The following is a 26,988-nucleotide window of genomic DNA, read 5'->3' on the forward strand; positions in this document are numbered from 1 at the left end:
CAATGATTAAAGTAAATGCTTTAGTTTGGTTTGCTTTTACCCATTTCAAATCAAGGACTGCAGATTTTTTATAAAGATGATAGTGTAAAACAACTTTGATAATATACAAGCTGCTTAACATTACAAAGCTAACAGTAACTAAAGTTTTACTTTTATAAATATAACTAAGATAAGAACATACCCTATCTGTCAACTAAAGGCAACCTAAAATAAATGTGCAAACTTTTTGACATTGTAACTTGTACCCTTTAAAATGGCAAAACTTCTATTTTTTGTTAAATTGTATAAAGATTTAAAGATTTGAAACATGAACTATCCTATTCTACCTAACAAAACTGTGTTAGAAATAGTGTGTGTTGCTTTTAAACATTTTCTTGCAACAATTCAATTATTAAAACATGTGTTTTGTGCATTGTACTAGAATATTTGAACCAAAAATCCACAGAAATACAATTTCATAAACATCCAAATGAATTAACAGATAACAGGTAACTAAATTAAATCAAATGATTACCTTAGTGAGCAAACAAGACATTTCTTCAAGTTTCTCTTCATGAAGTGGCAGATTTCTAGTTCTTGCACATCTTTTTATAAGCTGGAACAATACACTCAGAAACCAATGAAATGTTATGTGCCCTTCCCTTAATTTGCCTATCAAAAGCAGGTTACTGAGACCATTTTAATTACCTTTACTAGATAAAATCAATTATCAACTGAATGGGTGACTATGCAATGAGAACATGTTTTGTTCATGCCTTTATTTATTTCAACAGTACACTACACTTGACCTATTTTTAAAAAATTCAAAATCTTTCATCATTTTTGCCTTTAAAATAAATATATGTTACATAACGGAATAATGTCTGCACTCAAGAAAATTCAAGTTAAGCAGATTAACAAAACAGAAAGCACTTACCCAAAATCAAATAAAAGTTAGCGCCATTGTTTTGCTTCCCTGCATTCATGTTACAGACAGAAAAATGTAAAGGACACAACTAATAAATACAGACATATAGATTTTTGCAATGACTAAGAATATGTGTTGACTTAAAAAATTACATTTAATTTAAAATATGAGTATAAGCATGATTATAATGCTGATTTATGCAGCACAAAAAAACCAAAATAACGCACTTACAGATTATGCATAATTAAGGTAAATGCTTTAGTTTGGTTTGTTTGTACCCATTTAAAATCGAGGACTGCAGATTTTTGGTAACAGTCTGCATCTAAGCAAATTTTGATATTCTACCAGCTATTTAAAAGTTAAAAAATAACATTAACTCAAGTTTTAGCTTATTGAATATAGCTAAGATTAGAATACGCATACATTATCTTTCAGGTAATGGAAACGGAAAATAAATGTGTGTGCTTTTTAACATTGTAACTTGTAGCCTTTATAAAATGGTAAAACATCTCATATTTTTAAAGTGTATCAGTATTTAAAACTTTGAAACTTGAACTATCCTGTTAATGCTACCTAACACAATTGTATTAGAAATAACTCCTGTTGCTTTTAAAAATGTTCTTGCAACAATTCTGTTAATTATTAAAACGTGCTTTTTGAGCATTCTATTAGAATATTTTAACAAAAAGCCAAAGTAATACAGGTTCACATGCATGAACAGAAAATAGGTTACTAAATTAAACAAATCATTACCCAAATGAGGAAAAATGACATGTTTCTTTAAGTTTCCTTTCAGCAAGTGACAGATTTTTAGTTCTTGCAAATGTTTTTTTATAATCTGGACAATATACCCTGAAACCAATGAATGTTATGTTCCCTTACCTTAATTTGACTAAAAATAGTATATTGAGCCCATTTTACTGTCCTTTATAAAGAGGAAATCAGGTATCAACTGAAGGGTTAACTATGCTATAAGAACTATAATTTTTTCATGTCTTTTTATTTAACATTCCTAGTGAACTACACTTGACTTGGTCTGCAAAACTCTTAAAGCTGTAGTAATTTTTGCCTTTAAAATAAATATATGTTACCTAACTGAATAATGTCTGCCTTGAAGAAAATTCATGGTGAGCAGATTGACAAACCAGAAAGCACTTACCCAAATTGAAATAAAAGTTAGTGCCTTTGTTTTGCCTACCTGCATTCATGTTACACATAGTACAATGGAAAGAACACACATAATAAATACAGACATGTGAATGTTTGCAATACCTAAGAATATTTGTAGACTTAAAAAAATTACACTGGATTTAAAAGAAGAAGATAAGCATGAATATAATGCTGATGTATGCGGCTCAGATAAACCAAAATAATGCACTTACAGACATTCAATGATTAAAGTAAATGCTTTAGTTTGGTTTGCTTTTACCCATTTCAAATCAAGGACTGCAGATTTTTTACAAAGATCATAGTGTAAAACAACTTTGATAATATACAGGCTGCTTAACATTACAAAGCTAACAGTAACTAAAGTTTTACTTTTATAAATATAACTAAGATAAGAACATACCCTATCTGTCAACTAAAGGCAACCTAAAATAAATGTGCAAACTTTTTGACATTGTAACTTGTACCCTTTAAAATGGCAAAACTTCTATTTTTTGTTAAATTGTATAAAGATTTAAAGATTTGAAACATGAACTATCCTATTCTACCTAACAAAACTGTGTTAGAAATAGTGTGTGTTGCTTTTAAACATTTTCTTGCAACAATTCAATTATTAAAACATGTGTTTTGTGCATTGTACTAGAATATTTGAACCAAAAATCCACAGAAATACAATTTCATAAACATCCAAATGAATTAACAGATAACAGGTAAACTAAATTAAATCAAATGATTACCTTAGTGAGCAAACAAGACATTTCTTCAAGTTTCTCTTCATGAAGTGGCAGATTTCTAGTTCTTGCACATCTTTTTATAAGCTGGAACAATACACTCAGAAACCAATGAAATGTTATGTGCCCTTCCCTTAATTTGCCTATCAAAAGCAGTTTACTGAGACCATTTTAATTACCTTTAGGAGATAAAATCTATTATCAACTGAATGGGTGACTATGCAATAAGAAACATGTTTTGTTCATGCCTTTATTTATTTCAACAGTACACTACACTTGACCTATTTTGAAAAAATTCAAAACCTTTAATCATTTTTGCCTTTAAAATAAATATATGTTACATAATGGAATAATGTCTGCACTCAAGAAAATTCAAGTTGAGCAGATTAACAAAACAGAAGGCACTTACCCAAAATCAAATAAAAGTTAGCGCCTTTGTTTTGCTTCCCTGCATTCATGTTACACACAGAAGAATGTAAAGGACACACCTAATAAATACAGACATATAGATTTTTGCAATGACTAAGAATATGTGTTGACTTAAAAATTTACATTTAATTTAAAATATGAGTATAAGCATGATTATAATGCTGATTTATGCAGCACAAATAAACCAAAATAACGCACTTACAGATTATGCATAATTAAAGTAAATGCTTTAGTTTGGTTTGTTTGTACCCATTTAAAATCGAGGACTGCAGCTTTTTGGTAACAGTCTGCATCTAAGCAAGTTTTCATATAGTACCAGCTATTTAAAAGTAAAAAAATAACATTAACTCAAGTTTTAGCTTATTGAATATAGCTAAGATTAGAATACGCATACATTGTCTTTCAGGTAATGGAAACAGAAAATAAATGTGTGTGCTTTTTAACATTGTAACTTGTAGCCTTTTTAAAATGGTAGAACATCTAATATTTTTAAAGTGTATGAGTATTTAAAACTTTGAAGCTTGAACAGTCCTGTTAATGCTACCTAACAAAATTGTATTAGAAAAAACTCCTGTTGCTTTTAAACATTTTCTTGCAACAATTCTGTTAATGATTAAAACGTGCTTTTTGAGCATTCTATTAGAATATCTTAACAGAAAGCCAAAGTAATACAGGTTCACATGCATGAACAGAAAATAGGTTACTAAATTAAATCAAATTATTACCCAAATCAGTAAAAATGACATGTTTCTTTAAGTTTCCTTTCAGCAAGTGACAGATTTTTAGTTCTTGCAAAAGTTTTTTATAATCTGGACAATACACCCTGAAACCAATGAATGTTATATCCCCTTCCCTTAATTTGACTAAAAATAGTATATTGAGCCAATTTCACTGCCCTTTATAAAGAGGAAATCAGGCATCAACTGAAGGGTTAACTACGCTATAAGAACTATAATTTTTTCATGTCTTTTTATTTAACATTCCTAGTGAACTACACTTGACTTGGTCTGCAAAACTCTTAAAGCTGTAGTAATTTTTGCCTTTAAAATAAATATATGTTACCTAAATGAATAATGTCTGCATTGAAGAAAATTCATGGTGAGCAGATTGACAAACCAGAAAGCACTTACCCAAATTGAAATAAAAGTTAGTGCCTTTGTTTTGCCTACCTGCATTCATGTTACACATAGTACAATGGAAAGAACACACGTAATAAATACAGACATGTAAATGTTTGCAATACCTAAGAATATTTGTAGACTTAAAAAATTACACTGGATTTAAAAGAAGATAAGCATGAATATAATGCTGATGTATGCGGCTCAGATAAACCAAAATAATGCACTTACAGACATCCAATGATTAAAGTAAATGCTTTAGTTTGGTTTGCTTTTACCCATTTCAAATCAAGGACTGCAGATTTTTTATAAAGATGATAGTGTAAAACAACTTTGATAATATACAAGCTGCTTAACATTACAAAGCTAACAGTAACTAAAGTTTTACTTTTATAAATATAACTAAGATAAGAACATACCCTATCTGTCAACTAAAGGCAACCTAAAATAAATGTGCGAACTTTTTGACATTGTAACTTGTACCCTTTAAAATGGCAAAACTTCTATTTTTTGTTAAATTGTATAAAGATTTAAAGATTTGAAACATGAACTATCCTATTCTACCTAACAAAACTGTGTTAGAAATAGTGTGTGTTGCTTTTAAACATTTTCTTACAACAATTCAATTATTAAAACATGTGTTTTGTGCATTGTACTAGAATATTTGAACCAAAAATCCACAGTAATACAATTTCATAAACATCCAAATGAATTAACAGATAACAGGTAACTAAATTAAATCAAATGATTACCTTAGTGAGCAAACAAGACATTTCTTCAAGTTTCTCTTCATGAAGTGGCAGATTTCTAGTTCTTGCACATCTTTTTATAAGCTGGAACAATACACTCAGAAACCAATGAAATGTTATGTGCCCTTCCCTTAATTTGCCTATCAAAAGCAGTTTACTGAGACCATTTTAATTACCTTTAGGAGATAAAATCAATTATCAACTGAATGGGTGACTATGCAATAAGAAACATGTTTTGTTCATGCCTTTATTTATTTCAACAGTACACTACACTTGACCTATTTTGAAAAAATTCAAAACCTTTAATCATTTTTGCCTTTAAAATAAATATATGTTACATAATGGAATAATGTCTCCACTCAAGAAAATTCAAGTTGAGCAGATTAACAAAACAGAAGGCACTTACCCAAAATCAAATAAAAGTTAGCGCCTTTGTTTTGCTTCCCTGCATTCATGTTACACACAGAAGAATGTAAAGGACACACCTAATAAATACAGACATATAGATTTTTGCAATGACTAAGAATATGTGTTGACTTAAAAATTTACATTTAGTTTAAAATATGAGTATAAGCATGATTATAATGCTGATTTATGCAGCACAAATAAACCAAAATAACGCACTTACAGATTATGCATAATGAAAGTAAATGCTTTAGTTTGGTTTGTTTGTACCCATTTAAAATCGAGGACTGCAGCTTTTTGGTAACAGTCTGCATCTAAGCAAGTTTTCATATAGTACCAGCTATTTAAAAGTAAAAAAATAACATTAACTCAAGTTTTAGCTTATTGAATATAGCTAAGATTAGAATACGCATACATTGTCTTTCAGGTAATGGAAACAGAAAATAAATGTGTGTGCTTTTTAACATTGTAACTTGTAGCCTTTTTAAAATGGTAGAACATCTAATATTTTTAAAGTGTATGAGTATTTAAAACTTTGAAGCTTGAACTGTCCTGTTAATGCTACCTAACAAAATTGTATTAGAAAAAACTCCTGTTGCTTTTAAACATTTTCTTGCAACAATTCTGTTAATGATTAAAACGTGCTTTTTGAGCATTCTATTAGAATATCTTAACAGAAAGCCAAAGTAATACAGGTTCACATGCATGAACAGAAAATAGGTTACTAAATTAAATCAAATTATTACCCAAATCAGTAAAAATGACATGTTTCTTTAAGTTTCCTTTCAGCAAGTGACAGATTTTTAGTTCTTGCAAAAGTTTTTTATAATCTGGACAATACACCCTGAAACCAATGAATGTTATATCCCCTTCCCTTAATTTGACTAAAAATAGTATATTGAGCCAATTTCACTGCCCTTTATAAAGAGGAAATCAGGTATCAACTGAAGGGTTAACTATGCTATAAGAACTATAATTTTTTCATGTCTTTTTATTTAACATTCCTAGTGAACTACACTTGACTTGGTCTGCAAAACTCTTAAAGCTGTAGTAATTTTTGCCTTTAAAATAAATATATGTTACCTAACTGAATAATGTCTGCATTGAAGAAAATTCATGGTGAGCAGATTGACAAACCAGAAAGCACTTACCCAAATTGAAATAAAAGTTAGTGCCTTTGTTTTGCCTACCTGCATTCATGTTACACATAGTACAATGGAAAGAACACACGTAATAAATACAGACATGTAAATGTTTGCAATACCTAAGAATATTTGTAGACTTAAAAAATTACACTGGATTTAAAAGAAGATATGCATGAATATAATGCTGATGTATGCGGCTCAGATAAACCAAAATAATGCACTTACAGACATTCAATGATTAAAGTAAATGCTTTAGTTTGGTTTGCTTTTACCCATTTCAAATCAAGGACTGCAGATTTTTTATAAAGATGATAGTGTAAAACAACTTTGATAATATACAAGCTGCTTAACATTACAAAGCTAACAGTAACTAAAGTTTTACTTTTATAAATATAACTAAGATAAGAACATACCCTATCTGTCAACTAAAGGCAACCTAAAATAAATGTGCAAACTTTTTGACATTGTAACTTGTACCCTTTAAAATGGCAAAACTTCTATTTTTTGTTAAATTGTATAAAGATTTAAAGATTTGAAACATGAACTATCCTATTCTACCTAACAAAACTGTGTTAGAAATAGTGTGTGTTGCTTTTAAACATTTTCTTACAACAATTCAATTATTAAAACATGTGTTTTGTGCATTGTACTAGAATATTTGAACCAAAAATCCACAGTAATACAATTTCATAAACATCCAAATGAATTAACAGATAACAGGTAACTAAATTAAATCAAATGATTACCTTAGTGAGCAAACAAGACATTTCTTCAAGTTTCTCTTCATGAAGTGGCAGATTTCTAGTTCTTGCACATCTTTTTATAAGCTGGAACAATACACTCAGAAACCAATGAAATGTTATGTGCCCTTCCCTTAATTTGCCTATCAAAAGCAGTTTACTGAGACCATTTTAATTACCTTTAGGAGATAAAATCAATTATCAACTGAATGGGTGACTATGCAATAAGAAACATGTTTTGTTCATGCCTTTATTTATTTCAACAGTACACTACACTTGACCTATTTTGAAAAAATTCAAAACCTTTAATCATTTTTGCCTTTAAAATAAATATATGTTACATAATGGAATAATGTCTCCACTCAAGAAAATTCAAGTTGAGCAGATTAACAAAACAGAAGGCACTTACCCAAAATCAAATAAAAGTTAGCGCCTTTGTTTTGCTTCCCTGCATTCATGTTACACACAGAAGAATGTAAAGGACACACCTAATAAATACAGACATATAGATTTTTGCAATGACTAAGAATATGTGTTGACTTAAAAATTTACATTTAGTTTAAAATATGAGTATAAGCATGATTATAATGCTGATTTATGCAGCACAAATAAACCAAAATAACGCACTTACAGATTATGCATAATGAAAGTAAATGCTTTAGTTTGGTTTGTTTGTACCCATTTAAAATCGAGGACTGCAGCTTTTTGGTAACAGTCTGCATCTAAGCAAGTTTTCATATAGTACCAGCTATTTAAAAGTAAAAAAATAACATTAACTCAAGTTTTAGCTTATTGAATATAGCTAAGATTAGAATACGCATACATTGTCTTTCAGGTAATGGAAACAGAAAATAAATGTGTGTGCTTTTTAACATTGTAACTTGTAGCCTTTTTAAAATGGTAGAACATCTAATATTTTTAAAGTGTATGAGTATTTAAAACTTTGAAGCTTGAACTGTCCTGTTAATGCTACCTAACAAAATTGTATTAGAAAAAACTCCTGTTGCTTTTAAACATTTTCTTGCAACAATTCTGTTAATGATTAAAACGTGCTTTTTGAGCATTCTATTAGAATATCTTAACAGAAAGCCAAAGTAATACAGGTTCACATGCATGAACAGAAAATAGGTTACTAAATTAAATCAAATTATTACCCAAATCAGTAAAAATGACATGTTTCTTTAAGTTTCCTTTCAGCAAGTGACAGATTTTTAGTTCTTGCAAAAGTTTTTTATAATCTGGACAATACACCCTGAAACCAATGAATGTTATATCCCCTTCCCTTAATTTGACTAAAAATAGTATATTGAGCCAATTTCACTGCCCTTTATAAAGAGGAAATCAGGTATCAACTGAAGGGTTAACTATGCTATAAGAACTATAATTTTTTCATGTCTTTTTATTTAACATTCCTAGTGAACTACACTTGACTTGGTCTGCAAAACTCTTAAAGCTGTAGTAATTTTTGCCTTTAAAATAAATATATGTTACCTAACTGAATAATGTCTGCATTGAAGAAAATTCATGGTGAGCAGATTGACAAACCAGAAAGCACTTACCCAAATTGAAATAAAAGTTAGTGCCTTTGTTTTGCCTACCTGCATTCATGTTACACATAGTACAATGGAAAGAACACACGTAATAAATACAGACATGTAAATGTTTGCAATACCTAAGAATATTTGTAGACTTAAAAAATTACACTGGATTTAAAAGAAGATATGCATGAATATAATGCTGATGTATGCGGCTCAGATAAACCAAAATAATGCACTTACAGACATTCAATGATTAAAGTAAATGCTTTAGTTTGGTTTGCTTTTACCCATTTCAAATCAAGGACTGCAGATTTTTTATAAAGATGATAGTGTAAAACAACTTTGATAATATACAAGCTGCTTAACATTACAAAGCTAACAGTAACTAAAGTTTTACTTTTATAAATATAACTAAGATAAGAACATACCCTATCTGTCAACTAAAGGCAACCTAAAATAAATGTGCAAACTTTTTGACATTGTAACTTGTACCCTTTAAAATGGCAAAACTTCTATTTTTTGTTAAATTGTATAAAGATTTAAAGATTTGAAACATGAACTATCCTATTCTACCTAACAAAACTGTGTTAGAAATAGTGTGTGTTGCTTTTAAACATTTTCTTACAACAATTCAATTATTAAAACATGTGTTTTGTGCATTGTACTAGAATATTTGAACCAAAAATCCACAGTAATACAATTTCATAAACATCCAAATGAATTAACAGATAACAGGTAACTAAATTAAATCAAATGATTACCTTAGTGAGCAAACAAGACATTTCTTCAAGTTTCTCTTCATGAAGTGGCAGATTTCTAGTTCTTGCACATCTTTTTATAAGCTGGAACAATACACTCAGAAACCAATGAAATGTTATGTGCCCTTCCCTTAATTTGCCTATCAAAAGCAGTTTACTGAGACCATTTTAATTACCTTTAGGAGATAAAATCAATTATCAACTGAATGGGTGACTATGCAATAAGAAACATGTTTTGTTCATGCCTTTATTTATTTCAACAGTACACTACACTTGACCTATTTTGAAAAAATTCAAAACCTTTAATCATTTTTGCCTTTAAAATAAATATATGTTACATAATGGAATAATGTCTGCACTCAAGAAAATTCAAGTTGAGCAGATTAACAAAACAGAAGGCACTTACCCAAAATCAAATAAAAGTTAGCGCCTTTGTTTTGCTTCCCTGCATTCATGTTACACACAGAAGAATGTAAAGGACACACCTAATAAATACAGACATATAGATTTTTGCAATGACTAAGAATATGTGTTGACTTAAAAATTTACATTTAATTTAAAATATGAGTATAAGCATGATTATAATGCTGATTTATGCAGCACAAATAAACCAAAATAACGCACTTACAGATTATGCATAATTAAAGTAAATGCTTTAGTTTGGTTTGTTTGTACCCATTTAAAATCGAGGACTGCAGCTTTTTGGTAACAGTCTGCATCTAAGCAAGTTTTCATATAGTACCAGCTATTTAAAAGTAAAAAAATAACATTAACTCAAGTTTTAGCTTATTGAATATAGCTAAGATTAGAATACGCATACATTGTCTTTCAGGTAATGGAAACAGAAAATAAATGTGTGTGCTTTTTAACATTGTAACTTGTAGCCTTTTTAAAATGGTAGAACATCTAATATTTTTAAAGTGTATGAGTATTTAAAACTTTGAAGCTTGAACTGTCCTGTTAATGCTACCTAACAAAATTGTATTAGAAAAAACTCCTGTTGCTTTTAAACATTTTCTTGCAACAATTCTGTTAATGATTAAAACGTGCTTTTTGAGCATTCTATTAGAATATCTTAACAGAAAGCCAAAGTAATACAGGTTCACATGCATGAACAGAAAATAGGTTACTAAATTAAATCAAATTATTACCCAAATCAGTAAAAATGACATGTTTCTTTAAGTTTCCTTTCAGCAAGTGACAGATTTTTAGTTCTTGCAAAAGTTTTTTATAATCTGGACAATACACCCTGAAACCAATGAATGTTATATCCCCTTCCCTTAATTTGACTAAAAATAGTATATTGAGCCAATTTCACTGCCCTTTATAAAGAGGAAATCAGGTATCAACTGAAGGGTTAACTATGCTATAAGAACTATAATTTTTTCATGTCTTTTTATTTAACATTCCTAGTGAACTACACTTGACTTGGTCTGCAAAACTCTTAAAGCTGTAGTAATTTTTGCCTTTAAAATAAATATATGTTACCTAACTGAATAATGTCTGCATTGAAGAAAATTCATGGTGAGCAGATTGACAAACCAGAAAGCACTTACCCAAATTGAAATAAAAGTTAGTGCCTTTGTTTTGCCTACCTGCATTCATGTTACACATAGTACAATGGAAAGAACACACGTAATAAATACAGACATGTAAATGTTTGCAATACCTAAGAATATTTGTAGACTTAAAAAATTACACTGGATTTAAAAGAAGATATGCATGAATATAATGCTGATGTATGCGGCTCAGATAAACCAAAATAATGCACTTACAGACATTCAATGATTAAAGTAAATGCTTTAGTTTGGTTTGCTTTTACCCATTTCAAATCAAGGACTGCAGATTTTTTATAAAGATGATAGTGTAAAACAACTTTGATAATATACAAGCTGCTTAACATTACAAAGCTAACAGTAACTAAAGTTTTACTTTTATAAATATAACTAAGATAAGAACATACCCTATCTGTCAACTAAAGGCAACCTAAAATAAATGTGCGAACTTTTTGACATTGTAACTTGTACCCTTTAAAATGGCAAAACTTCTATTTTTTGTTAAATTGTATAAAGATTTAAAGATTTGAAACATGAACTATCCTATTCTACCTAACAAAACTGTGTTAGAAATAGTGTGTGTTGCTTTTAAACATTTTCTTACAACAATTCAATTATTAAAACATGTGTTTTGTGCATTGTACTAGAATATTTGAACCAAAAATCCACAGTAATACAATTTCATAAACATCCAAATGAATTAACAGATAACAGGTAACTAAATTAAATCAAATGATTACCTTAGTGAGCAAACAAGACATTTCTTCAAGTTTCTCTTCATGAAGTGGCAGATTTCTAGTTCTTGCACATCTTTTTATAAGCTGGAACAATACACTCAGAAACCAATGAAATGTTATGTGCCCTTCCCTTAATTTGCCTATCAAAAGCAGTTTACTGAGACCATTTTAATTACCTTTAGGAGATAAAATCAATTATCAACTGAATGGGTGACTATGCAATAAGAAACATGTTTTGTTCATGCCTTTATTTATTTCAACAGTACACTACACTTGACCTATTTTGAAAAAATTCAAAACCTTTAATCATTTTTGCCTTTAAAATAAATATATGTTACATAATGGAATAATGTCTCCACTCAAGAAAATTCAAGTTGAGCAGATTAACAAAACAGAAGGCACTTACCCAAAATCAAATAAAAGTTAGCGCCTTTGTTTTGCTTCCCTGCATTCATGTTACACACAGAAGAATGTAAAGGACACACCTAATAAATACAGACATATAGATTTTTGCAATGACTAAGAATATGTGTTGACTTAAAAATTTACATTTAATTTAAAATATGAGTATAAGCATGATTATAATGCTGATTTATGCAGCACAAATAAACCAAAATAACGCACTTACAGATTATGCATAATTAAAGTAAATGCTTTAGTTTGGTTTGTTTGTACCCATTTAAAATCGAGGACTGCAGCTTTTTGGTAACAGTCTGCATCTAAGCAAGTTTTCATATAGTACCAGCTATTTAAAAGTAAAAAAATAACATTAACTCAAGTTTTAGCTTATTGAATATAGCTAAGATTAGAATACGCATACATTGTCTTTCAGGTAATGGAAACAGAAAATAAATGTGTGTGCTTTTTAACATTGTAACTTGTAGCCTTTTTAAAATGGTAGAACATCTAATATTTTTAAAGTGTATGAGTATTTAAAACTTTGAAGCTTGAACTGTCCTGTTAATGCTACCTAACAAAATTGTATTAGAAAAAACTCCTGTTGCTTTTAAACATTTTCTTGCAACAATTCTGTTAATGATTAAAACGTGCTTTTTGAGCATTCTATTAGAATATCTTAACAGAAAGCCAAAGTAATACAGGTTCACATGCATGAACAGAAAATAGGTTACTAAATTAAATCAAATTATTACCCAAATCAGTAAAAATGACATGTTTCTTTAAGTTTCCTTTCAGCAAGTGACAGATTTTTAGTTCTTGCAAAAGTTTTTTATAATCTGGACAATACACCCTGAAACCAATGAATGTTATATCCCCTTCCCTTAATTTGACTAAAAATAGTATATTGAGCCAATTTCACTGCCCTTTATAAAGAGGAAATCAGGTATCAACTGAAGGGTTAACTATGCTATAAGAACTATAATTTTTTCATGTCTTTTTATTTAACATTCCTAGTGAACTACACTTGACTTGGTCTGCAAAACTCTTAAAGCTGTAGTAATTTTTGCCTTTAAAATAAATATATGTTACCTAACTGAATAATGTCTGCATTGAAGAAAATTCATGGTGAGCAGATTGACAAACCAGAAAGCACTTACCCAAATTGAAATAAAAGTTAGTGCCTTTGTTTTGCCTACCTGCATTCATGTTACACATAGTACAATGGAAAGAACACACGTAATAAATACAGACATGTAAATGTTTGCAATACCTAAGAATATTTGTAGACTTAAAAAATTACACTGGATTTAAAAGAAGATATGCATGAATATAATGCTGATGTATGCGGCTCAGATAAACCAAAATAATGCACTTACAGACATTCAATGATTAAAGTAAATGCTTTAGTTTGGTTTGCTTTTACCCATTTCAAATCAAGGACTGCAGATTTTTTATAAAGATGATAGTGTAAAACAACTTTGATAATATACAAGCTGCTTAACATTACAAAGCTAACAGTAACTAAAGTTTTACTTTTATAAATATAACTAAGATAAGAACATACCCTATCTGTCAACTAAAGGCAACCTAAAATAAATGTGCGAACTTTTTGACATTGTAACTTGTACCCTTTAAAATGGCAAAACTTCTATTTTTTGTTAAATTGTATAAAGATTTAAAGATTTGAAACATGAACTATCCTATTCTACCTAACAAAACTGTGTTAGAAATAGTGTGTGTTGCTTTTAAACATTTTCTTACAACAATTCAATTATTAAAACATGTGTTTTGTGCATTGTACTAGAATATTTGAACCAAAAATCCACAGTAATACAATTTCATAAACATCCAAATGAATTAACAGATAACAGGTAACTAAATTAAATCAAATGATTACCTTAGTGAGCAAACAAGACATTTCTTCAAGTTTCTCTTCATGAAGTGGCAGATTTCTAGTTCTTGCACATCTTTTTATAAGCTGGAACAATACACTCAGAAACCAATGAAATGTTATGTGCCCTTCCCTTAATTTGCCTATCAAAAGCAGTTTACTGAGACCATTTTAATTACCTTTAGGAGATAAAATCAATTATCAACTGAATGGGTGACTATGCAATAAGAAACATGTTTTGTTCATGCCTTTATTTATTTCAACAGTACACTACACTTGACCTATTTTGAAAAAATTCAAAACCTTTAATCATTTTTGCCTTTAAAATAAATATATGTTACATAATGGAATAATGTCTCCACTCAAGAAAATTCAAGTTGAGCAGATTAACAAAACAGAAGGCACTTACCCAAAATCAAATAAAAGTTAGCGCCTTTGTTTTGCTTCCCTGCATTCATGTTACACACAGAAGAATGTAAAGGACACACCTAATAAATACAGACATATAGATTTTTGCAATGACTAAGAATATGTGTTGACTTAAAAATTTACATTTAGTTTAAAATATGAGTATAAGCATGATTATAATGCTGATTTATGCAGCACAAATAAACCAAAATAACGCACTTACAGATTATGCATAATGAAAGTAAATGCTTTAGTTTGGTTTGTTTGTACCCATTTAAAATCGAGGACTGCAGCTTTTTGGTAACAGTCTGCATCTAAGCAAGTTTTCATATAGTACCAGCTATTTAAAAGTAAAAAAATAACATTAACTCAAGTTTTAGCTTATTGAATATAGCTAAGATTAGAATACGCATACATTGTCTTTCAGGTAATGGAAACAGAAAATAAATGTGTGTGCTTTTTAACATTGTAACTTGTAGCCTTTTTAAAATGGTAGAACATCTAATATTTTTAAAGTGTATGAGTATTTAAAACTTTGAAGCTTGAACTGTCCTGTTAATGCTACCTAACAAAATTGTATTAGAAAAAACTCCTGTTGCTTTTAAACATTTTCTTGCAACAATTCTGTTAATGATTAAAACGTGCTTTTTGAGCATTCTATTAGAATATCTTAACAGAAAGCCAAAGTAATACAGGTTCACATGCATGAACAGAAAATAGGTTACTAAATTAAATCAAATTATTACCCAAATCAGTAAAAATGACATGTTTCTTTAAGTTTCCTTTCAGCAAGTGACAGATTTTTAGTTCTTGCAAAAGTTTTTTATAATCTGGACAATACACCCTGAAACCAATGAATGTTATATCCCCTTCCCTTAATTTGACTAAAAATAGTATATTGAGCCAATTTCACTGCCCTTTATAAAGAGGAAATCAGGTATCAACTGAAGGGTTAACTATGCTATAAGAACTATAATTTTTTCATGTCTTTTTATTTAACATTCCTAGTGAACTACACTTGACTTGGTCTGCAAAACTCTTAAAGCTGTAGTAATTTTTGCCTTTAAAATAAATATATGTTACCTAACTGAATAATGTCTGCATTGAAGAAAATTCATGGTGAGCAGATTGACAAACCAGAAAGCACTTACCCAAATTGAAATAAAAGTTAGTGCCTTTGTTTTGCCTACCTGCATTCATGTTACACATAGTACAATGGAAAGAACACACGTAATAAATACAGACATGTAAATGTTTGCAATACCTAAGAATATTTGTAGACTTAAAAAATTACACTGGATTTAAAAGAAGATATGCATGAATATAATGCTGATGTATGCGGCTCAGATAAACCAAAATAATGCACTTACAGACATTCAATGATTAAAGTAAATGCTTTAGTTTGGTTTGCTTTTACCCATTTCAAATCAAGGACTGCAGATTTTTTATAAAGATGATAGTGTAAAACAACTTTGATAATATACAAGCTGCTTAACATTACAAAGCTAACAGTAACTAAAGTTTTACTTTTATAAATATAACTAAGATAAGAACATACCCTATCTGTCAACTAAAGGCAACCTAAAATAAATGTGCAAACTTTTTGACATTGTAACTTGTACCCTTTAAAATGGCAAAACTTCTATTTTTTGTTAAATTGTATAAAGATTTAAAGATTTGAAACATGAACTATCCTATTCTACCTAACAAAACTGTGTTAGAAATAGTGTGTGTTGCTTTTAAACATTTTCTTACAACAATTCAATTATTAAAACATGTGTTTTGTGCATTGTACTAGAATATTTGAACCAAAAATCCACAGTAATACAATTTCATAAACATCCAAATGAATTAACAGATAACAGGTAACTAAATTAAATCAAATGATTACCTTAGTGAGCAAACAAGACATTTCTTCAAGTTTCTCTTCATGAAGTGGCAGATTTCTAGTTCTTGCACATCTTTTTATAAGCTGGAACAATACACTCAGAAACCAATGAAATGTTATGTGCCCTTCCCTTAATTTGCCTATCAAAAGCAGTTTACTGAGACCATTTTAATTACCTTTAGGAGATAAAATCAATTATCAACTGAATGGGTGACTATGCAATAAGAAACATGTTTTGTTCATGCCTTTATTTATTTCAACAGTACACTACACTTGACCTATTTTGAAAAAATTCAAAACCTTTAATCATTTTTGCCTTTAAAATAAATATATGTTACATAATGGAATAATGTCTCCACTCAAGAAAATTCAAGTTGAGCAGATTAACAAAACAGAAGGCACTTACCCAAAATCAAATAAAAGTTAGCGCCTTTGTTTTGCTTCCCTGCATTCATGTTACACACAGAAGAATGTAAAGGACACACCTAATAAATACAGACATATAGATTTTTGCAATGACTAAGAATATGTGTTGACTTAAAAATTTACATTTAGTTTAAAATATGAGTATAAGCATGATTATAATGCTGATTTATGCAGCACAAATAAACCAAAATAACGCACTTACAGATTATGCATAATGAAAGTAAATGCTTTAGTTTGGTTTGTTTGTACCCATTTAAAATCGAGGACTGCAGCTTTTTGGTAACAGTCTGCATCTAAGCAAGTTTTCATATAGTACCAGCTATTTAAAAGTAAAAAAATAACATTAACTCAAGTTTTAGCTTATTGAATATAGCTAAGATTAGAATACGCATACATTGTCTTTCAGGTAATGGAAACAGAAAATAAATGTGTGTGCTTTTTAACATTGTAACTTGTAGCCTTTTTAAAATGGTAGAACATCTAATATTTTTAAAGTGTATGAGTATTTAAAACTTTGAAGCTTGAACTGTCCTGTTAATGCTACCTAACAAAATTGTATTAGAAAAAACTCCTGTTGCTTTTAAACATTTTCTTGCAACAATTCTGTTAATGATTAAAACGTGCTTTTTGAGCATTCTATTAGAATATCTTAACAGAAAGCCAAAGTAATACAGGTTCACATGCATGAACAGAAAATAGGTTACTAAATTAAATCAAATTATTACCCAAATCAGTAAAAATGACATGTTTCTTTAAGTTTCCTTTCAGCAAGTGACAGATTTTTAGTTCTTGCAAAAGTTTTTTATAATCTGGACAATACACCCTGAAACCAATGAATGTTATATCCCCTTCCCTTAATTTGACTAAAAATAGTATATTGAGCCAATTTCACTGCCCTTTATAAAGAGGAAATCAGGTATCAACTGAAGGGTTAACTATGCTATAAGAACTATAATTTTTTCATGTCTTTTTATTTAACATTCCTAGTGAACTACACTTGACTTGGTCTGCAAAACTCTTAAAGCTGTAGTAATTTTTGCCTTTAAAATAAATATATGTTACCTAACTGAATAATGTCTGCATTGAAGAAAATTCATGGTGAGCAGATTGACAAACCAGAAAGCACTTACCCAAATTGAAATAAAAGTTAGTGCCTTTGTTTTGCCTACCTGCATTCATGTTACACATAGTACAATGGAAAGAACACACGTAATAAATACAGACATGTAAATGTTTGCAATACCTAAGAATATTTGTAGACTTAAAAAATTACACTGGATTTAAAAGAAGATATGCATGAATATAATGCTGATGTATGCGGCTCAGATAAACCAAAATAATGCACTTACAGACATTCAATGATTAAAGTAAATGCTTTAGTTTGGTTTGCTTTTACCCATTTCAAATCAAGGACTGCAGATTTTTTATAAAGATGATAGTGTAAAACAACTTTGATAATATACAAGCTGCTTAACATTACAAAGCTAACAGTAACTAAAGTTTTACTTTTATAAATATAACTAAGATAAGAACATACCCTATCTGTCAACTAAAGGCAACCTAAAATAAATGTGCAAACTTTTTGACATTGTAACTTGTACCCTTTAAAATGGCAAAACTTCTATTTTTTGTTAAATTGTATAAAGATTTAAAGATTTGAAACATGAACTATCCTATTCTACCTAACAAAACTGTGTTAGAAATAGTGTGTGTTGCTTTTAAACATTTTCTTACAACAATTCAATTATTAAAACATGTGTTTTGTGCATTGTACTAGAATATTTGAACCAAAAATCCACAGTAATACAATTTCATAAACATCCAAATGAATTAACAGATAACAGGTAACTAAATTAAATCAAATGATTACCTTAGTGAGCAAACAAGACATTTCTTCAAGTTTCTCTTCATGAAGTGGCAGATTTCTAGTTCTTGCACATCTTTTTATAAGCTGGAACAATACACTCAGAAACCAATGAAATGTTATGTGCCCTTCCCTTAATTTGCCTATCAAAAGCAGTTTACTGAGACCATTTTAATTACCTTTAGGAGATAAAATCAATTATCAACTGAATGGGTGACTATGCAATAAGAAACATGTTTTGTTCATGCCTTTATTTATTTCAACAGTACACTACACTTGACCTATTTTGAAAAAATTCAAAACCTTTAATCATTTTTGCCTTTAAAATAAATATATGTTACATAATGGAATAATGTCTGCACTCAAGAAAATTCAAGTTGAGCAGATTAACAAAACAGAAGGCACTTACCCAAAATCAAATAAAAGTTAGCGCCTTTGTTTTGCTTCCCTGCATTCATGTTACACACAGAAGAATGTAAAGGACACACCTAATAAATACAGACATATAGATTTTTGCAATGACTAAGAATATGTGTTGACTTAAAAATTTACATTTAATTTAAAATATGAGTATAAGCATGATTATAATGCTGATTTATGCAGCACAAATAAACCAAAATAACGCACTTACAGATTATGCATAATTAAAGTAAATGCTTTAGTTTGGTTTGTTTGTACCCATTTAAAATCGAGGACTGCAGCTTTTTGGTAACAGTCTGCATCTAAGCAAGTTTTCATATAGTACCAGCTATTTAAAAGTAAAAAAATAACATTAACTCAAGTTTTAGCTTATTGAATATAGCTAAGATTAGAATACGCATACATTGTCTTTCAGGTAATGGAAACAGAAAATAAATGTGTGTGCTTTTTAACATTGTAACTTGTAGCCTTTTTAAAATGGTAGAACATCTAATATTTTTAAAGTGTATGAGTATTTAAAACTTTGAAGCTTGAACTGTCCTGTTAATGCTACCTAACAAAATTGTATTAGAAAAAACTCCTGTTGCTTTTAAACATTTTCTTGCAACAATTCTGTTAATGATTAAAACGTGCTTTTTGAGCATTCTATTAGAATATCTTAACAGAAAGCCAAAGTAATACAGGTTCACATGCATGAACAGAAAATAGGTTACTAAATTAAATCAAATTATTACCCAAATCAGTAAAAATGACATGTTTCTTTAAGTTTCCTTTCAGCAAGTGACAGATTTTTAGTTCTTGCAAAAGTTTTTTATAATCTGGACAATACACCCTGAAACCAATGAATGTTATATCCCCTTCCCTTAATTTGACTAAAAATAGTATATTGAGCCAATTTCACTGCCCTTTATAAAGAGGAAATCAGGTATCAACTGAAGGGTTAACTATGCTATAAGAACTATAATTTTTTCATGTCTTTTTATTTAACATTCCTAGTGAACTACACTTGACTTGGTCTGCAAAACTCTTAAAGCTGTAGTAATTTTTGCCTTTAAAATAAATATATGTTACCTAACTGAATAATGTCTGCATTGAAGAAAATTCATGGTGAGCAGATTGACAAACCAGAAAGCACTTACCCAAATTGAAATAAAAGTTAGTGCCTTTGTTTTGCCTACCTGCATTCATGTTACACATAGTACAATGGAAAGAACACACGTAATAAATACAGACATGTAAATGTTTGCAATACCTAAGAATATTTGTAGACTTAAAAAATTACACTGGATTTAAAAGAAGATATGCATGAATATAATGCTGATGTATGCGGCTCAGATAAACCAAAATAATGCACTTACAGACATTCAATGATTAAAGTAAATGCTTTAGTTTGGTTTGCTTTTACCCATTTCAAATCAAGGACTGCAGATTTTTTATAAAGATGATAGTGTAAAACAACTTTGATAATATACAAGCTGCTTAACATTACAAAGCTAACAGTAACTAAAGTTTTACTTTTATAAATATAACTAAGATAAGAACATACCCTATCTGTCAACTAAAGGCAACCTAAAATAAATGTGCAAACTTTTTGACATTGTAACTTGTACCCTTTAAAATGGCAAAACTTCTATTTTTTGTTAAATTGTATAAAGATTTAAAGATTTGAAACATGAACTATCCTATTCTACCTAACAAAACTGTGTTAGAAATAGTGTGTGTTGCTTTTAAACATTTTCTTACAACAATTCAATTATTAAAACATGTGTTTTGTGCATTGTACTAGAATATTTGAACCAAAAATCCACAGTAATACAATTTCATAAACATCCAAATGAATTAACAGATAACAGGTAACTAAATTAAATCAAATGATTACCTTAGTGAGCAAACAAGACATTTCTTCAAGTTTCTCTTCATGAAGTGGCAGATTTCTAGTTCTTGCACATCTTTTTATAAGCTGGAACAATACACTCAGAAACCAATGAAATGTTATGTGCCCTTCCCTTAATTTGCCTATCAAAAGCAGTTTACTGAGACCATTTTAATTACCTTTAGGAGATAAAATCAATTATCAACTGAATGGGTGACTATGCAATAAGAAACATGTTTTGTTCATGCCTTTATTTATTTCAACAGTACACTACACTTGACCTATTTTGAAAAAATTCAAAACCTTTAATCATTTTTGCCTTTAAAATAAATATATGTTACATAATGGAATAATGTCTCCACTCAAGAAAATTCAAGTTGAGCAGATTAACAAAACAGAAGGCACTTACCCAAAATCAAATAAAAGTTAGCGCCTTTGTTTTGCTTCCCTGCATTCATGTTACACACAGAAGAATGTAAAGGACACACCTAATAAATACAGACATATAGATTTTTGCAATGACTAAGAATATGTGTTGACTTAAAAATTTACATTTAGTTTAAAATATGAGTATAAGCATGATTATAATGCTGATTTATGCAGCACAAATAAACCAAAATAACGCACTTACAGATTATGCATAATGAAAGTAAATGCTTTAGTTTGGTTTGTTTGTACCCATTTAAAATCGAGGACTGCAGCTTTTTGGTAACAGTCTGCATCTAAGCAAGTTTTCATATAGTACCAGCTATTTAAAAGTAAAAAAATAACATTAACTCAAGTTTTAGCTTATTGAATATAGCTAAGATTAGAATACGCATACATTGTCTTTCAGGTAATGGAAACAGAAAATAAATGTGTGTGCTTTTTAACATTGTAACTTGTAGCCTTTTTAAAATGGTAGAACATCTAATATTTTTAAAGTGTATGAGTATTTAAAACTTTGAAGCTTGAACTGTCCTGTTAATGCTACCTAACAAAATTGTATTAGAAAAAACTCCTGTTGCTTTTAAACATTTTCTTGCAACAATTCTGTTAATGATTAAAACGTGCTTTTTGAGCATTCTATTAGAATATCTTAACAGAAAGCCAAAGTAATACAGGTTCACATGCATGAACAGAAAATAGGTTACTAAATTAAATCAAATTATTACCCAAATCAGTAAAAATGACATGTTTCTTTAAGTTTCCTTTCAGCAAGTGACAGATTTTTAGTTCTTGCAAAAGTTTTTTATAATCTGGACAATACACCCTGAAACCAATGAATGTTATATCCCCTTCCCTTAATTTGACTAAAAATAGTATATTGAGCCAATTTCACTGCCCTTTATAAAGAGGAAATCAGGTATCGACTGAAGGGTTAACTACGCTATAAGAACTATAATTTTTTCATGTCTTTTTATTTAACATTCCTAGTGAACTACACTTGACTTGGTCTGCAAAACTCTTAAAGCTGTAGTAATTTTTGCCTTTAAAATAAATATATGTTACCTAACTGAATAATGTCTGCATTGAAGAAAATTCATGGTGAGCAGATTGACAAACCAGAAAGCACTTACCCAAATTGAAATAAAAGTTAGTGCCTTTGTTTTGCCTACCTGCATTCATGTTACACATAGTACAATGGAAAGAACACACGTAATAAATACAGACATGTAAATGTTTGCAATACCTAAGAATATTTGTAGACTTAAAAAATTACACTGGATTTAAAAGAAGATATGCATGAATATAATGCTGATGTATGCGGCTCAGATAAACCAAAATAATGCACTTACAGACATTCAATGATTAAAGTAAATGCTTTAGTTTGGTTTGCTTTTACCCATTTCAAATCAAGGACTGCAGATTTTTTATAAAGATGATAGTGTAAAACAACTTTGATAATATACAAGCTGCTTAACATTACAAAGCTAACAGTAACTAAAGTTTTACTTTTATAAATATAACTAAGATAAGAACATACCCTATCTGTCAACTAAAGGCAACCTAAAATAAATGTGCAAACTTTTTGACATTGTAACTTGTACCCTTTAAAATGGCAAAACTTCTATTTTTTGTTAAATTGTATAAAGATTTAAAGATTTGAAACATGAACTATCCTATTCTACCTAACAAAACTGTGTTAGAAATAGTGTGTGTTGCTTTTAAACATTTTCTTGCAACAATTCAATTATTAAAACATGTGTTTTGTGCATTGTACTAGAATATTTGAACCAAAAATCCACAGAAATACAATTTCATAAACATCCAAATGAATTAACAGATAACAGGTAACTAAATTAAATCAAATGATTACCTTAGTGAGCAAACAAGACATTTCTTCAAGTTTCTCTTCATGAAGTGGCAGATTTCTAGTTCTTGCACATCTTTTTATAAGCTGGAACAATACACTCAGAAACCAATGAAATGTTATGTGCCCTTCCCTTAATTTGCCTATCAAAAGCAGTTTACTGAGACCATTTTAATTACCTTTAGGAGATAAAATCAATTATCAACTGAATGGGTGACTATGCAATAAGAAACATGTTTTGTTCATGCCTTTATTTATTTCAACAGTACACTAAACTTGACCTATTTTGAAAAAATTCAAAACCTTTAATCATTTTTGCCTTTAAAATAAATATATGTTACATAATGGAATAATGTCTGCACTCAAGAAAATTCAAGTTGAGCAGATTAACAAAACAGAAGGCACTTACCCAAAATCAAATAAAAGTTAGCGCCTTTGTTTTGCTTCCCTGCATTCATGTTACACACAGAAGAATGTAAAGGACACACCTAATAAATACAGACATATAGATTTTTGCAATGACTAAGAATATGTGTTGACTTAAAAATTTACATTTAGTTTAAAATATGAGTATAAGCATGATTATAATGCTGATTTATGCAGCACAAATAAACCAAAATAACGCACTTACAGATTATGCATAATGAAAGTAAATGCTTTAGTTTGGTTTGTTTGTACCCATTTAAAATCGAGGACTGCAGCTTTTTGGTAACAGTCTGCATCTAAGCAAGTTTTCATATAGTACCAGCTATTTAAAAGTAAAAAAATAACATTAACTCAAGTTTTAGCTTATTGAATATAGCTAAGATTAGAATACGCATACATTGTCTTTCAGGTAATGGAAACAGAAAATAAATGTGTGTGCTTTTTAACATTGTAACTTGTAGCCTTTTTAAAATGGTAGAACATCTAATATTTTTAAAGTGTATGAGTATTTAAAACTTTGAAGCTTGAACTGTCCTGTTAATGCTACCTAACAAAATTGTATTAGAAAAAACTCCTGTTGCTTTTAAACATTTTCTTGCAACAATTCTGTTAATGATTAAAACGTGCTTTTTGAGCATTCTATTAGAATATCTTAACAGAAAGCCAAAGTAATACAGGTTCACATGCATGAACAGAAAATAGGTTACTAAATTAAATCAAATTATTACCCAAATCAGTAAAAATGACATGTTTCTTTAAGTTTCCTTTCAGCAAGTGACAGATTTTTAGTTCTTGCAAAAGTTTTTTATAATCTGGACAATACACCCTGAAACCAATGAATGTTATATCCCCTTCCCTTAATTTGACTAAAAATAGTATATTGAGCCAATTTCACTGCCCTTTATAAAGAGGAAATCAGGTATCAACTGAAGGGTTAACTATGCTATAAGAACTATAATTTTTTCATGTCTTTTTATTTAACATTCCTAGTGAACTACACTTGACTTGGTCTGCAAAACTCTTAAAGCTGTAGTAATTTTTGCCTTTAAAATAAATATATGTTACCTAACTGAATAATGTCTGCATTGAAGAAAATTCATGGTGAGCAGATTGACAAACCAGAAAGCACTTACCCAAATTGAAATAAAAGTTAGTGCCTTTGTTTTGCCTACCTGCATTCATGTTACACATAGTACAATGGAAAGAACACACGTAATAAATACAGACATGTAAATGTTTGCAATACCTAAGAATATTTGTAGACTTAAAAAATTACACTGGATTTAAAAGAAGATATGCATGAATATAATGCTGATGTATGCGGCTCAGATAAACCAAAATAATGCACTTACAGACATTCAATGATTAAAGTAAATGCTTTAGTTTGGTTTGCTTTTACCCATTTCAAATCAAGGACTGCAGATTTTTTATAAAGATGATAGTGTAAAACAACTTTGATAATATACAAGCTGCTTAACATTACAAAGCTAACAGTAACTAAAGTTTTACTTTTATAAATATAACTAAGATAAGAACATACCCTATCTGTCAACTAAAGGCAACCTAAAATAAATGTGCAAACTTTTTGACATTGTAACTTGTACCCTTTAAAATGGCAAAACTTCTATTTTTTGTTAAATTGTATAAAGATTTAAAGATTTGAAACATGAACTATCCTATTCTACCTAACAAAACTGTGTTAGAAATAGTGTGTGTTGCTTTTAAACATTTTCTTACAACAATTCAATTATTAAAACATGTGTTTTGTGCATTGTACTAGAATATTTGAACCAAAAATCCACAGTAATACAATTTCATAAACATCCAAATGAATTAACAGATAACAGGTAACTAAATTAAATCAAATGATTACCTTAGTGAGCAAACAAGACATTTCTTCAAGTTTCTCTTCATGAAGTGGCAGATTTCTAGTTCTTGCACATCTTTTTATAAGCTGGAACAATACACTCAGAAACCAATGAAATGTTATGTGCCCTTCCCTTAATTTGCCTATCAAAAGCAGTTTACTGAGACCATTTTAATTACCTTTAGGAGATAAAATCAATTATCAACTGAATGGGTGACTATGCAATAAGAAACATGTTTTGTTCATGCCTTTATTTATTTCAACAGTACACTACACTTGACCTATTTTGAAAAAATTCAAAACCTTTAATCATTTTTGCCTTTAAAATAAATATATGTTACATAACGGAATAATGTCTGCACTCAAGAAAATTCAAGTTAAGCAGATTAACAAAACAGAAAGCACTTACCCAAAATCAAATAAAAGTTAGCGCCATTGTTTTGCTTCCCTGCATTCATGTTACAGACAGAAAAATGTAAAGGACACAACTAATAAATACAGACATATAGATTTTTGCAATGACTAAGAATATGTGTTGACTTAAAAAATTACATTTAATTTAAAATATGAGTATAAGCATGATTATAATGCTGATTTATGCAGCACAAAAAAACCAAAATAACGCACTTACAGATTATGTATAATTAAGGTAAATGCTTTAGTTTGGTTTGTTTGTACCCATTTAAAATCGAGGACTGCAGATTTTTGGTAACAGTCTGCATCTAAGCAAATTTTGATATTCTACCAGCTATTTAAAAGTTAAAAAATAACATTAACTCAAGTTTTAGCTTATTGAATATAGCTAAGATTAGAATACGCATACATTATCTTTCAGGTAATGGAAACGGAAAATAAATGTGTGTGCTTTTTAACATTGTAACTTGTAGCCTTTATAAAATGGTAAAACATCTCATATTTTTAAAGTGTATCAGTATTTAAAACTTTGAAACTTGAACTATCCTGTTAATGCTACCTAACACAATTGTATTAGAAATAACTCCTGTTGCTTTTAAAAATGTTCTTGCAACAATTCTGTTAATTATTAAAACGTGCTTTTTGAGCATTCTATTAGAATATTTTAACAAAAAGCCAAAGTAATACAGGTTCACATGCATGAACAGAAAATAGGTTACTAAATTAAACAAATCATTACCCAAATGAGGAAAAATGACATGTTTCTTTTAGTTTCCTTTCAGCAAGTGACAGATTTTTAGTTCTTGCAAATGTTTTTTTATAATCTGGACAATACACCC

This window comes from Ranitomeya variabilis, chromosome 5 (genome assembly GCF_051348905.1).
Source record: "Ranitomeya variabilis isolate aRanVar5 chromosome 5, aRanVar5.hap1, whole genome shotgun sequence".
Taxonomy (NCBI): domain Eukaryota; kingdom Metazoa; phylum Chordata; class Amphibia; order Anura; family Dendrobatidae; genus Ranitomeya; species Ranitomeya variabilis.